Genomic DNA, 15,114 nt, shown 5'->3' with positions numbered 1-15,114 from the left:
AAAAGGATGGTGGGAACACCAGCTCGAAACTGACAAGACATTGCGCCACATCACTCCTTAGCCTTGGTATGATTTCTGGATCGATCACCTTCTGAGAGATTGCATTGAGGAATGCACATAGCTTCACAATGGCTAATCGGACGTTTTCCGGTAGAAGCCCCCTCAATGCAACCGGAAGCAGTTGCGTCATAATCACGTGGCAGTCATGAGACTTTAGGTTCTGGAACATTTTCTCTGGAATATTTATTATTCCCTTTATATTCGACGAGAAGCCAGTCGGGACCTTCATACTGAGCAGGCATTCAAAAAAGATTTCCTTCTCTTCTTTGGTAAGAGCGTAGCTGGCAGCTCCCAAAATATAGATTTCTTCTTCCACATTGGTGCACGTCCCTCAGCGTCATTCGGAACAGCTAGTCCGCCGGGACCCTTTCCAAATATTACGTGTAAATGAGAGACCATAGCAAGTACGTGATCACTGGTACGCATGGCGGGCTTCTTCCGGTGATCTGCCTCGCCTTTGAAATGCTTGCCTTTCTTTCGACATTGATGGTTGGTCGGGAGAAATCAACGATGGCCCAGGTACACATTCTTCTTGCATCTGTCCAGGTATATACTTTCGGTGTCAGCTAAACAGTGCGTGCATGCGTGGTATCCCTTGTTTGTCTGTCCTGAAAGGTTACTGAGAGCGGGCCAATCATCGATGGTCACGAACAGCAACGCCTTTAGGTCAAATTCTTCCCCCATGTGCTCATCCCACGCACGTACACCTGTTCCATTCCACAGCTGTAAGAGTTCTTCAACTAATGGCCTTAGGTACACATCAATGTCGTTGCCGGGTTGCTTAGGGCCTTGGATGAGAATTGGCATCATAATGAACTTCCGCTTCATGCACATCCAAGGAGGAAGGTTATACATACATAGAGTCACGGGCCAGGTGTTGTGATTGCTTCTCTGCTCCCCGAAAGGATTAATGCCATCCGCGCTTAAAAAAAGCATACGTTCCTTGGGTCACTTGCAAACTCAGCCCAGAACTTTCTCTCGATTTTCTCCACTGCGACCCGTCAGCGGGTGCTCTCAACTTCCCGTCTTTCTTACGGTCCTCACTGTGCCATCGCATCAACTTGGCATGCTCTTTGTTTCTGAACAGTCGTTTCAACCGTGGTATTATAGGAGTATACCACATCACCTTCGCAGGAACCCTCTTCTTGCGGGGCTCGCCCTCAACATCACCAGGGTCATCTTGTCTGATCTTATACCGCAATGCACCGCATACCGGGCATGCGTTCAAATCCTTGTACGCACCGCGGTAGAGGATGCAGTCATTAGGGCATGCATGTATCTTCTCCACCTCCAATCCTAGAGGGCATACGGCCTTCTTTGCTGCGTACGTACTGTCGGGCAATTCGTTATCCTTTGGAAGCTTCTTCTTCAATATTTTCAGTAGCTTCTCAAATCCTTTGTCAGGCACAACATTCTCTGCCTTCCACTGCAGCAATTCTAGTACGGTACCGAGCTTTGTGTTGCCATCTTCGCAATTGGGGTACAACCGTTTTTTGTGATCCTCTAACATGCGATCGAACTTCAGCTTCTCCTTTTCACTTTCGCACTTTTCCCTTGCATCAACAATGACCCGGCGGAGATCATCATCGGGCACATCGTCTGGTTCCTCTGGATCTTCAGCTTCCTCTTGATCTTCAGCTTCCCCCGTTGCAGCATCACCGTATTCAGGGGGCACATGGTTGTCATCGTCCTCCTCTTCTTCGGTGTCTTCCATCATAACCCCTATTTCTCCGTGCTTCGTCCAAACATTATAGTGTGGCATGAAACCCTTATAAAGCAGGTGGGTGTGAAGGATTTTCTTGTCAGAGTAAGACCTCGTATTCCCACAATTAGGGCATGGACAACACATAAAACCATTCTGCTTGTTTGCCTCAGTCACTTCGAGAAAATTATGCACGCCCTTAATGTACTCAGAGGTGTGTCTGTCACCGTACATCCATTGCCGGTTCATCTGCGTGCATTATATATAATTATGTGTGTCAAAAGTAAGAAAATTAGACAAGTATCATTCTAAAGTAAGATTTTTTTTGTTTCAGAAAGAAGATAAGAACAAGAGGCGCACCACGGTGGTGCCGGCGACGAGATCGGCGCGGGCGATCGACGGCGGTGAAGACGAGGACGGGGCGTGACGGACCGCTAAACCTAGACAAATCTCGGAAAAAATGGAGCTCGGAGGTCGAGCTTCGAGAGGAGAAAGCTTAACTAATGTGGCTCGGGCATTTCATCGAACACCTCATGTGCATAGGAGGTGAGCTAGAGCACCCAATGCCCTCCCCCTCGCCGGCCAGCAAAAAACAGAGCACTGTGGAGTGCTCTGCTCGCCGGCGATGGGGTATATATAGGCAACTCATTGGTCCCGGTTCGTGGCTGGAACCGGGACTAAAGGCCATCCTTCTGTCCCGGTTCCTGCCACGAACCGGGACCAATGGTTGTGGGCCAGGAGCGAGGCCCATTGGTCGCGGTCCGTGCCAAGAACCGGGACAAATGGGCCCAGACGAACCGGGACCAATGCCCACGAGGCCCCGGCCGGCCCCCTGGGCTCACGAACCGGGACAAATGCCTCCATTGGTCCCGGTTCGTGGCAGAACCGGGACTAATGGGCTGGCCAGGCCCGAACGAAAGCCCCTTTTTCTACTAGTGATTGGTATAGGACACTATGAAACTTCTGTGAGAAGGGATTTGATTTACTGTTCTATCTTGGAATCCATTGATTATGTTATACTAGTTTGAAAAGGAAGAGTGGAAATATTGCTCAATAGTTAAATTAGTGCATTATGGATTTTCACACAATGATCTATCTTTCTTGATGTCCATTGGAAGTTGGCAAACCAAATTGTTTGTATTTGGGGAAGATAACTCCGCATGGAGGAATACCTACAATGGGAATACATGCTTGGAATCTCAATATTTATGCCATGTACGACTTGGACACATGTCTTGGAATATGATTAACTGGTTCATTAATTCTGGAATTCTAAATTTTAGTGGGAGGACTATCGTACTCGTGAAGCATAACCTTTTCTTAAGGTGGAAGGAGATAAAAAGTTTCACATCATTTTTCCTTCTGATATACTTATGGTATTTTTTGGACACTCCCACTAGAGGTCATATTATTTATTTCATCTCGCTCTTTGATGATTACACTTTTATATGGTTATGTTTATCTTTTATTATACAAGTCGGAAGGTTTTATTGTGCTGGTCACATGTTATACTGAAGTGGAAAATCAGTTGATTAAATAATATCATAGTTTTAACAACTGATTGGTGGGGGAAGTACACTTCAGGAATATATTGTTTGTATGTAGAGAGCTTGGAACTATTCACCATTGTAATATATCGTACACTGCACAATTGAATGGAGGAATTGAATGTCTTGTATACTCCCTTGTTTCTTTGGAAGCATTGCATACTGTCATTTGTTGATATCATTCTCCATCTAGTACAATCACTTGACTGGAAGGAATCTTCTATTTTGGCATGAAATTCTCAGTTATTACAAAGCGCACACCATGAAAAAAAATCATGGTTATTCTAGTGGATCGAAGGGTGTTTCCTTTGTTATCTGGAAAAGGAAAACTGGTGGAAAGTATAGGAACACAATAATTTGTATAATCAAGGGTGGAATTATTGACAATCATACTGGAATATAATCTTGACCCCAAGGAAACTACAAGTGACACTCCCAACATGACATGCTTAGGATAAGTGGGAGGAATTAGCTTGGAATATCATGTTTGGATAATAGTTATGTGTTGTTGGGGCATGCCACTCTAAATTTTAGAGGAATCACTAAATCCCTTTAAGTTTTTTTTCAATGTCAACTATGGGTGGAAGAATTGAGGGAAGGAATAAACTCAAATGAGGAAGAGCATAGTTTGGGAACTTAATGTCATACCAAATAACTGCAAGCCTATTGTCTGGAAGGGATTTTTTTGTAAGGATATTTGGCTCACTGGAATATTATAATTTCACTCTTGTTATTCAATTATTCACATAAAGGGAAATATACTTTGTGGAAACTCTCTCTCTTGGAATTTTGGGAAAGAGGAACTAAAGACATGGTTTGCTAATTGAGTATATTAATGATGTATGGTCTTATAACAAGCTTCACATCAATGGAATAGCAGGTCATATGGTTTTCTAAATGAAGCAAGACGGTCATCTACAGATGTAAGTGTAAAGTATTTTGCATTATTATTGTATATGTTAATATTGTTTTGTTGTTTGCAATGATAAAGTCACATTGATGGAAGTAAAAGCTTGGTCATCTTTTAACTTTCATATGAAAGGAACATTTGAAACATCCTATGTTTTATGAGTGGAAATACATAGAAAATATTTTGAAATGTTTCTCTATGGAAAATTGCAAATCTGTTAAATACCTTTGATAAAGGGAATCATACTCAGTGAGGAATTATATTTGAACTACTGAGAAAAGTGGAATAATAAATGGTACTGGAATTCGTATGTATCTTCATTATGTTATTATAACTTAGCTTTCGGAATTTATGTTGCATTCAAGCAGTGGAAGAAAAGACGAGCAGCTAAGGGAATCTCACACACATCATAAAACACCGTGGCAAGTGCATCACAACCTGTCACTTGTTTGGAATTTATATTAAAGGTAAACACATTGAGGAAGCTATTATTGTATCTACGAGATGAGAAATAAGTCCAGGTACGAATATCCATTTTTTTTGTGAAGTACTAACATGGTGCAGGTTCACTGACCGAAGTCAGGAATTTATTTCAAAACATGGTTGCTTATGGAGCTTCATTTACTGATTGGATTTGATATTTATGTGGTTTTGAAAATTTTATTCTACATGGTAATCATATATCTGACTCAATGTGGAATTAATCATATTATTGATATATGTGATGGAAAACAATTGATGCGGAATTTCACTTGAGGAATAAAATACTCGAGGTGCCTATAAAGGTGGAATTACACTCGAGGAAATAATACTCGAGGCGCTGAGGACAGCTATGCTGGAATAATTAGGCGGAAACTAAAGGTCTCTAGTGATCTTAAGTGTCACAGCAAGGAAACATACTGAGGGAAGGTATCACTGTAAATTCCTTTGGATTTTCAACATAGTTTTAACCTGGTTGCTGATGCATGTTAAGGCTATGGGTTTACGAATATTTGAATGATCGTTTTGGACAAGTGGGAGATGTTGGAATTATGTGTCCTGCAACTATATTCAAATTACTTGAAATTGTTAATATTCGAAATACCTCATTTGGAATTATACATGTATTTATACATGGAATTGCTTTACATGTTTATCATGGAATTGTTACTTGCTGGAATGTACTTAAGTAACATATGCTTAAGGAAGCTGGTTGATTATCAGTGGAATACAATATATTAGTTATATTGGAAAGACTACCCGGGTACACTGATGATTGGAAGGAGCTAGATCGTATAGTTAGATTACAGCCCTAATGTTGATCTACATAATTAGAGGAATTTACACTCTATTATGGCGCGTTACTCACAAGCGCGTGCTCCGAGAACATAACGGGTAGAATCCGTTAATAGACAAATATGATCGTGGTTGGTAATTTGATCTGGACTCTATCCCGGAAACTAGTGGAAAAGACTAGGAATCTTATATCTGTATAAGAGGTGGACTCTTTGGAAAAACAATATAAGAAGGTCCCTACCCCCTAGCCTCAGATATGCGAATTGTAAGCGGCACCATGAATAAGCGCAAATAAATAGGGAGAATGTACAAAAATTTTGGGACTCATTATAGTACTAATTTCATTTTTACTAGATCGAAAAAATTTATGTTGAAAAGAAAAATATATAGATCCAGTGTCCCATTCCGTAACAATTTACGATCACAAACCCTAAATTTCTTACAACGACGACTTCTTGTACTCGATCGGCAGTGCACTGACCTGCCTGGAAAATTCACAGACTACGTACGCAGCGCATGTGCAAGCGCTTGCTAGGGAGTAGACGTTGAAAAAGGTAGAAGCAAGCAAGTAGCTTCTAGTACGTACTTCCTCGGTAAAATATACTTTCTCCGTTCGGGAAAAACTTGTTCCTCAAATGAATGTATCTAGCATCAAGTTGTTAGATACATCTATTCGAGGAACAAGTTTGAAACAAGTTTTTTTTGGACGGAGGGAATTTCTCTTTTACAATGATAGAGTAAAAAAAACATCTTACAATTTAGGACCGGGTAGTGTATATCACATCGTATGATTAACCATGTATTTTGTGTCGCGTCGCGTGCTACGTCAAGATCGATTCGGTGCTCCTACATATAGGTACGACCATGTTAGCCACATACGTACGTACCAAGAAGTTTCCATTTCGACCGAGCGAATCCTATCTTTTTTTGGCCCGCGTACGTAACGGCGCGCTGACCGGGCCGGCAATCTCCCAGCACAACTCTTTTTGACGCTACTATACTACAGGTCAAGAAAATATTGGTCAACGGCGGGTTTCCAACACTGACACGTGGGTCCCGGCAGTGCACAAGTCTGCGCGCAACTTGCAGCGTAGTACGTACGATGGAAAGTGGACACCGGACACGTAGGATGCATGCATGCAATCGTTAATGATGGAAGACGTGCATCATGCATGCAGAGTGTCACATCGACACGCCACATACGTGCGTTGATTTTACAAACTTTTTCTAACTGTCGCTCTCCGTTCTAATGTTTACACTAAGCGTACGTGCAATCAGGGCACGACTACCGAAGCTGGCAATTAAACACAATGGCTACGCTGTGTTTACACTAAAAATGTTAGGTTCTAATGTTTAAGAAACTCATCGCAAAAAAAAAAGATGTTTAAGAAACTGAAGCATAGTGGAGTTGTCTCCGAGAAATGATATGCTACCATATCATGTACGGGATATATCGCGCTGGATCCACCTTCTACGTACCATTGCTTTGAGATTAGCACTACATTTTCTAGTTTTGGCAAGATTTGTCTTGTCTTGTTAGTTTTGTTTCTTCTTGATTCAGAGTGTAACATAATGTTCGATTGTGTAGCATCGTATATTTGCCAACAGCCAAAATAAAACATAGTGCAAATCACAAAAGAGCGACAGACGGTGTGGATGCCTGCACGGTATATCCCGTACGTGCATGCGTGTCATGCTACTCGTTTGCACGACCAGCAGGCGGACCGGGGTGGTAAATCTGGAAGCAGCCTCAACTCAACTCTAGGTCGATCGTTTTGCCTTTTCTTGTACATTGCATGCACGTGCAAATAGTTGATCACTTCCACGCGGCGGGGGAAGCTGGTTAATTACCGTCGACCGGACCGGGCCACCGGGGCGGAGACATCACACTTACATGACGCCGCTCAGCTCTTGCCGGCCAGCTCCATCTGTTTCGCCTACAATGATTGGGTAACCATCAGCTTCGGTCAGGTTGTCCCTTGTTGGGTTTACTATTGCATGCCGATCGACCGTGAACGGTCGCCAGCTGGTTCATCGATCGATGGGGGTCGTAGACGACGGCGACGACTTGTCCAATGAAGCAAGCAACGCCGTATGTACTCGATAGGCAGTGGCCTGCCTGGAAATTTCATGCTCCCTCTAAAATAGTTGTCGCTTGAGTAGTTGAATTCAACTACTCCAGCGACAACTATTTCGATACAGAGGGAGTATATAGCATGTACGCTTCGAGACATTTATTTTAAGATGGAGAGAGTACCTACGTTAGAGCATAGTAGGAGCAAGTAGCTTCTATATGTCACATCGTACGATCGATCATGTGTTTTGTGTCGCGTCGCGTGCTATGCCAATGCAAGATCGATCGATGCTCTTACAGTTACGGGTACGACCATGTCAGCCGCATACATACGTACCAAGAAGTTTCCATTTTCGACCGAGTCCTATCCCTTTTTTTTGCCCGCGTACATAACGGCGCCCTGACCGGGCCGGCCGGGGCAGACGATCTCTCGAGTTTTCACGCTATACCACTGGTGAAAATGAAAAAAATATTGGTCAACGATCGGTTTCCAGCACTGACACGTGGGTCCTGGACTGCAGAAGTCTGCGCGCGACTTGCGACGCAGCAGTACGATGCATATACGCATGCTTTAATGATGGAAAGTCGTACATCCTGCATGCATGCTGCAGTGACCGGTGACCACTGATGGGTAGGACCGAGTTTAGTTTGAGACGTGCACGCTGCGCGCGCGATACATGCATCCATGCATAGTGTACGTACGTTGATTTTACATAAACCTTCAAACTGCCCCGTCTCTCGCGGTCGGTCTCGTTCTACTTCTTGCAATCAACGTGTCTTTCCCCTCTCGCAAAACGATTAGGAAAAGCATCCCCCCCCCCTCGATCTCCATCGGTAAGTCTATGGATTTGCCTCCCCCAACCAGCCGTTCCGGCGGTCGGTGGCGGGGAGGGGATTTCTGGTCCTCGAATCCGGCTACTAGATAGGTAGGACAGATGGCGGCGCTTTTTCTTCTAGTCAGTCTTCTGAGCTCCGATCCTCTTCAAGTTCGTTCATTGGGACATATTAGGCGGAGCTCCGGCACAGATTCCTATCAGTTCCTCGGGGCGACGAGGTTAGTGTTTCTCGTTGTGCGTACACAACGGCCATATTTGGTGTCAGGTTCTTTAGATCTATTCAAGGATTCACCAGCGATGACTGCGGCTCTGGGGTGCTGGTCCTTAGAGGCACGTGCGCAAAGACTTCCCGACTGTTATCAACAAGGTCAAGCCGGATCCGGTATGGGAGCGGCGACAACAACGCGTCAGCGGCTCGTTCTGGCGGCGACAATGGCTGTTCGGTGGTCCATGGATCTCGATGTTATTTTTATTATGTTTGAAGTGTTTTTCATTTCCGATCTTTATAATAGATTTGATCCCTTTTCAAAAAAATAAATCCGTGCACCATATGAATCTAGTACTACAACCGCGGCCCTTAAACACATTTGCTGCACTAATGTTTACACTAAAGGTAAGATTGTGAGGTCTAAGAAACTGAAGCATAATAGTTTTGCCTCCGAAAATGATATGCTATCATGTACGGGATCTACTGTGTCGATCCAATTTCTACCATTGCTTTGAGATTAGTACTGCATTTTCTAGTTTTGGCAAAAATTTACGTGTCTCGATAGTTTTTTTCTTATTTCAAAGCGTAACATAGTGTTCCATTGTGTACCTTCGTGTACCAGCAAATCCAATCTGAAATAAGTGCCCTCTTATTTTTCTGGGTATACAACAAAATGTTATTATGCACTTTTATACAAGAAAAAAAACCCAAAGGAAACATCTGAATAAAACAATATTTGCTAACAACCGAAAACAACAACGGAGGGTGGATGCACGGTATGCCCCGGCCATGGTAGAAAATAACTCTCGTTTGTCTCCTAACCAAAGATGTTCCCGAAAGCCACTTTTGTTACCATTTCCGATCACCATCCTGCACAATTTGGAAAATATGTCTTTTACTTTCATTAATCCTCACCAGAAATGTGATTACCAGCTTTACACCTTACACATAGTTAAGGTAGCATTCTTCATATACTTATTTCTAAACAGTTCCTGAAAGCTGCATTTCGTTTTTTAATCTTCAAAACCATTTACTTAATAAACATTTCTTCTAAATCAGCACACCCAAACCACAGCGGTCTTTAGGCTGACACATCTTCCAGTTGACGAAGTGGAATTTTCTCAACCAATCATCTTCCTTCCAAAGTAACCTTTCCCTAAAAAGGATAATCTCTTCTCAGGAACTTTAGACACTTCAAACATAGAGAAAATACCAAAAGACACATTTGTCAAACATGGTTGAAGTGAAATTTGTTTGCCCCAATAAGAGTTTTGTTTCCCTTTCGAAGCATGTGCTTTCTTCTCTACCCTTCTCATTAGTACTTTCCCAATCCTTTTTTTTAATCTCATTAGTACTTTCCCAATCCTTATTAGTATGCAATCTATCAGTATTCAGAGGTATCTTATAGGATACTTAAAAGGCAAGCTACCCCCTAGTCTACACATGTAAAAAAAGTATATTCACTATTCATATATTTTTTCTTTACCAAAACAAAACAGTTGGCTTTTGTGAAAATTGACTTTTAAACGAGAAACTTGTTCAAACGTGCACAAAATAAATATGCATACTCTCTTGGCGTCACCACCTCTTGCCTTGCATGTTGGTCGCCAATGCATGCACGGTAATAATGGAACAATGCATACGAACACTATAAGAACGCGACTAACTTCTAGTCGACTTAGCGATAGGTGCGGACGATCACGCGTATACTACATCTCATTGTAATCTCGCATGCAGTGTTGCGCTGCAATCTCGCATGCACTCTGTTTGCATGGAGGGCACATATTGAAAATTAACAATGCATCCATGTAGATAAAAAGAAAAGATGATGTCATGAAAGATTTCATTAGAAACAAAATTTCAAAATGTTTTGTAGCTCAAACCGTTGGTCCGATTGAAAAATCATTTTGACATAAAAGATTCATCGCGACGAAACCTCCGAAACTAGATTCCATGTTGGTATGTTTCGATGACCTTTTTTCGGATCAAAAGTTATCAGACTTAGGCTAAATAAGTTATCACCTATGTGGTACACCAGTTACTATCATGTTTACATGAAAATTACCGGGGCATAAAACTGGCTCCTCCAACATTCTCTCCACATGCAAATGCAGTAGAGCACATGAAACCTGATGTCATTGTAAATTTTCGCTATTTTGAAAATGTAAAAAAATGTTTTATAGCTCAAACTGTCATTTTTGATTGAAAAATCGTTTTCACATAAAAAATCCATCGCGATGAGAACTTCGAAAAAAGATCTCATGTTGACATGTTTTGATCACTTTTTTGGTCAAAAGTTACCGTAAAGTTATCAGTTATGTTATATGTATATTAACATGTTATTTATACAGAAGTGACAGAAATGTGTTTTCAACTACTTCTTTCGCCTGGGTCAAATTTACCATGATATTTATACCTAAATTATCAACTCCGGATGCATACATTACCGTGCTATTTGCACAGAAGTAACCGGGGTATGTTTCAATAACTTTGTATTCGGGTCTTAAGTTACTGCGTTGTTTATACCTAAGTTATCAGTTCTATGATGTGTGAGTTACCATGCTATTGACAAAAAATGTTACCGGAGGTATATTTCATCAACAACCCTCCCTCACCCCTCACCACCGTCGCCAAAGTTATCAGGACTGGGGCACATAAGTTATCAGGTCTGCAATGTGTGAGTTATCATGTTATTCACACAAAAAGTTACCAAGGGTATATTTCATCAACCACCCTCCCCCCACCCGGTCACCAAATTTAACAAAAGACTGAGGTACATTAGTTATCAGGTCTACGATATGTGAGTTACCGTTCTATTCACATAAAAGTTACCGGGGGTATATTTTTCTAGTGGACTATGTTTTCAATAACTATTTCCAAGGTAAAATTACCATGGTGTTTGTACCAAAATTCTTAGGTCTGTTGTGTGTATGTTATCATGCTATTTAAGTAGAAGTTATCGAGTGTGTTTTAACAACTTTTTTGGGATCAAAAGTTACCGTGATGTTTGTACTTAACTCATCTAGTCTATGATGTGTATGTTATCATGCTATTTTCGTGCCAAGTCAAGAACTTTTCTCCTCTGGGTCAAAGGTATCATTGTGTTTGCACGTAAGTTATCAGACATGTGGTGCGTAAATTACTGTGATATTTGTACAGAAATTACCGGCAGCAAGTTTCAACAAAAAAAAAAATCTTGTATCCAAGTAAACGCTTAGTTGGAACAAATACATATCCACTTGCTAGCGGAATTGGTAGTCTTGTATGGATAGGATTTGAGGGGAAGAGTTTGATTCCTCTATGACACGCGCATAATTTTTGACTTGGCACAAAAATAACATGCTTTAAATGGCAGTACTAATTAGGAGCTCATTAAACACGCCAATTAAGGTACGGAAGAATTAAATCGTGCTAATGAATGGTAAGGAGAAAAACTCGGGTCTATTAAGAGATCATTAAGATACGGGAGAATTAAATCATGCTAATTAATGCCCAAGAGAATAAACTGGGTCAATTAAGATATTTGAACAATTAAATCCCGCTAATTAAGGCGATGCGGAAACGGGAACCGCGGGAAACTTGCGCGAGACCGGTCGATCGGAAATCGACGGTATCCGGATCGTTCGGATCTCTCCCTAACTGCCATAGCTTTTCCGACACTATAAATAGGGGTTAATGCATAGCTAGAGGAGCACACCAAGCTAGCCTCATTTGGCAAACTAATTAACACCCAGCGCTACACTAGGGTCTCTCTGATTGATCGAACAGTGGAGAGCTAGAGCTAGAGCTAGCTAGCTAGCTTTCTTTCAATGGGGAAGATTGGAGCATCGCTCTCCTCTGCTGCTGCCAAGGCGCTACTGCTAGTGCTAGCCTTCATCAACCTCGCGATCCAGAGGCTGCTGCTGCTCAGGCGCCCCAAGAGCAAGATAGCGAGCGGTGCCGGTGGTCACAGCTCTAGCATTACTAATGGTACGTCGGCGGCGGCTCTCCCGCCGGGGCCGGTGCCTTGGCCGGTGGTGGGGAACCTCCCTGAGATGATGTTCAACAAGCCGGCGTTCCGGTGGATCCACCAGATGATGGAGAAGATGGGCACCGACATCGCCTGCGTCCGCCTGGGCGGTGTCCACGTCGTCGCCGTCACCTGCCCCAGCATCGCCCGCGAGGTGCTCAGGAAGCAGGACGCCAACTTCGCCTCCCGCCCGCTCACCTTCGCCTCCTCCACCTTCAGCGGCGGGTACAAGAACGCCGTGCTCACGCCGTTCGGCGACCAGTGGAAGAAGATGCGCCGCGTGCTCACCTCGGAGATCGTCTGCCCGTCCCGGCACCGGTGGCTCCACGACCGCCGCGCTCACGAGGCCGACAACCTCACCCGCTACGTCTACGCCCTCTCCACGGGGTCTGCGTCCGCGTCGGGCGTGGACGTGAGGCACGTGGCGAGGCACTACTGCGGCAACGTCATCCGCTCGCTCGTCTTCGGCCGGCGTTACTTCGGCGAGCCTCAGCCGGACGGAGGGCCGGGCCCAATGGAGGTGGAGCACATGGACGCCGTGTTCACGTCCATGGGTCTCCTCTTTGCGTTCTGCATCTCCGACTACCTCCCTTGGCTGCGCGGCCTGGACCTCGACGGCCAGGAGAAGTTGGTCAAGGAGGCAAACGCGACGGTGAACCGGCTCCACGACACGGTCATCGACGAGCGGTGGAGGCAGTGGAAGTCCGGTGAGAGGAGGGAGCTCGACGACTTCCTCGACGTGCTCATCACGCTGGAGGACGCCGAGGGGAAGCCGCTGCTCGCCATCGAGGAAGTCAAAGCGCAATCGCAGGTAGGTCTCCCATGGGTGCAATGTCAGCGCACGTCAAGCATGTGTACTAGGTGAAAAAAAAGTTGACTACACACCCTACTAATGTGTTGCATTGGGACGATGATGCAGGACATAACATTTGCGGCGGTTGACAACCCGTCAAACGTGGTGGAGTGGGCGTTGGCGGAGATGACGAATGCGCCAGAGGTGATGTTGAAGGCGATGGAGGAGATGGACCAGGTGGTGGGCCGAGAGCGGCTCATGCAGGAATCGGACATTCCGTATCTCAACTATGCCAAGGCATGCATTCGTGAGGCATTTCGGCTGCACCCGGTCGCCCCTTTCAATGTACCACATGTTGCCCTAGCCGACATCACAGTCGCCGGTTACCGCGTGCCCAAGGGCAGCCACATCATCGTCAGCCGAACTGGGCTTGGCCGAAACCCGGCCATCTGGGACGAGGCGCTCTGCTTCAATCCAGAGCGCCACATGAATTTGGCTGATGGCGGCGACGTGGTGCTCACGGAAAACGAGTTGCGGTTCATCTCCTTCAGCACCGGCCGCCGCGGATGCATCGCATCGTCGCTTGGGACAGCCATGTGTGTGATGCTCTTTGGACGGCTACTACAGGGGTTCACTTGGAGCAAGCCGCCGGGGTTATCGGCCATTGATCTCAGCGAGTCAAAGCATGACTTATTCATGGCCAAGCCGTTGGTGCTGTATGCCGAGCCACGCCTGCCGATGCATCTCTACTCCACCACCAACATCTAATAGATCTCTGGTCAGCTCGAGTTGAGCATAATAATATTCTATTATGACAAATAACCAGTTCCATCAAAAGTATAGTCATGCATGAGCTCTATGCTTTACATGGTGTAACAATTCTTCTTTTGAATTGGTTAATTTCTGTTTGCGTGAAAGTGTGAGGGGGCAAAGTATGAAGTACTTCCTCCGTTACTAAGTATAAGTATTTTTAAAAATTTCAATATGAATTACATACGGACGTATCTCTATTAGTATTAAACAAGCAAACATATTTATCGTTAAGTACACCAAGCCTAATATACGCAAAACAACACAGACCAATACGATTAGGATCACTCAATTTAATCTAAGCATTAAGATTTTATTAACCTCAGCCAAAAAGTACGTTTAGCAATTTGCCCGGCGGACGAAAACTCTGCCGAACGAAACATTCCGCGCCGCGCGTCCAGGGGCCACGCCAAATACATCGCTTCCCTGATAATAATCCATTAACCCAAATTGATTCCGTGTTTAGTGGCACAACACGAGGCTAAACGCATCTCCCCGACTTCGCATCGGCATCCATCTCCAGTTCTCCACCGCCGCGCTCGCTTGCACAACGCCGGCGGCGCCAGCGCAACCTCCCTCTCGCTGCTCACCCCCGGCCCCCGCTTGTCCGGCTATCCTGTGGCGCACGGCGACCGTCGGCGGCCCGCCCGTCCGCCTTACCATCGGTGGCCGCCCGACCGTCTCTCCTGTGGCACTCGGCGCCTGTCCCTGGCCCGTCCCCCACACAGCCGACGGCGACTCCTCCGTCCTCCAAACGGCCGGCAACAAAGACTGCACGACGCCGTGACAACGTAGAAGCTCCTCCCTTGGCAGACGCGTTCTTCCTCTGCACCACCTGTGGAACAGTTCGTGCACCCAGCGCCACCGATTCGATGGTCTGCAGGTAAGAA

General features: G+C 44.7%; 1 pseudogene; it reads left to right on the top strand.

Moving 5' to 3' along the window:
• The first annotated feature begins 8,503 nt into the window (after positions 1 to 8,503).
• LOC123121201 (tyrosine N-monooxygenase-like) lies at positions 8,504 to 14,182 on the top strand (annotated as a pseudogene).
• The last annotated feature ends 932 nt before the right edge of the window (positions 14,183 to 15,114 follow it).

Source organism: Triticum aestivum, chromosome 5D (assembly GCF_018294505.1).
Source record: "Triticum aestivum cultivar Chinese Spring chromosome 5D, IWGSC CS RefSeq v2.1, whole genome shotgun sequence".
NCBI lineage: Eukaryota > Viridiplantae > Streptophyta > Magnoliopsida > Poales > Poaceae > Triticum > Triticum aestivum.
Note: the sequence above shows the minus strand (reverse complement) of the source record. Positions and strands in the feature narration are given on the sequence as shown.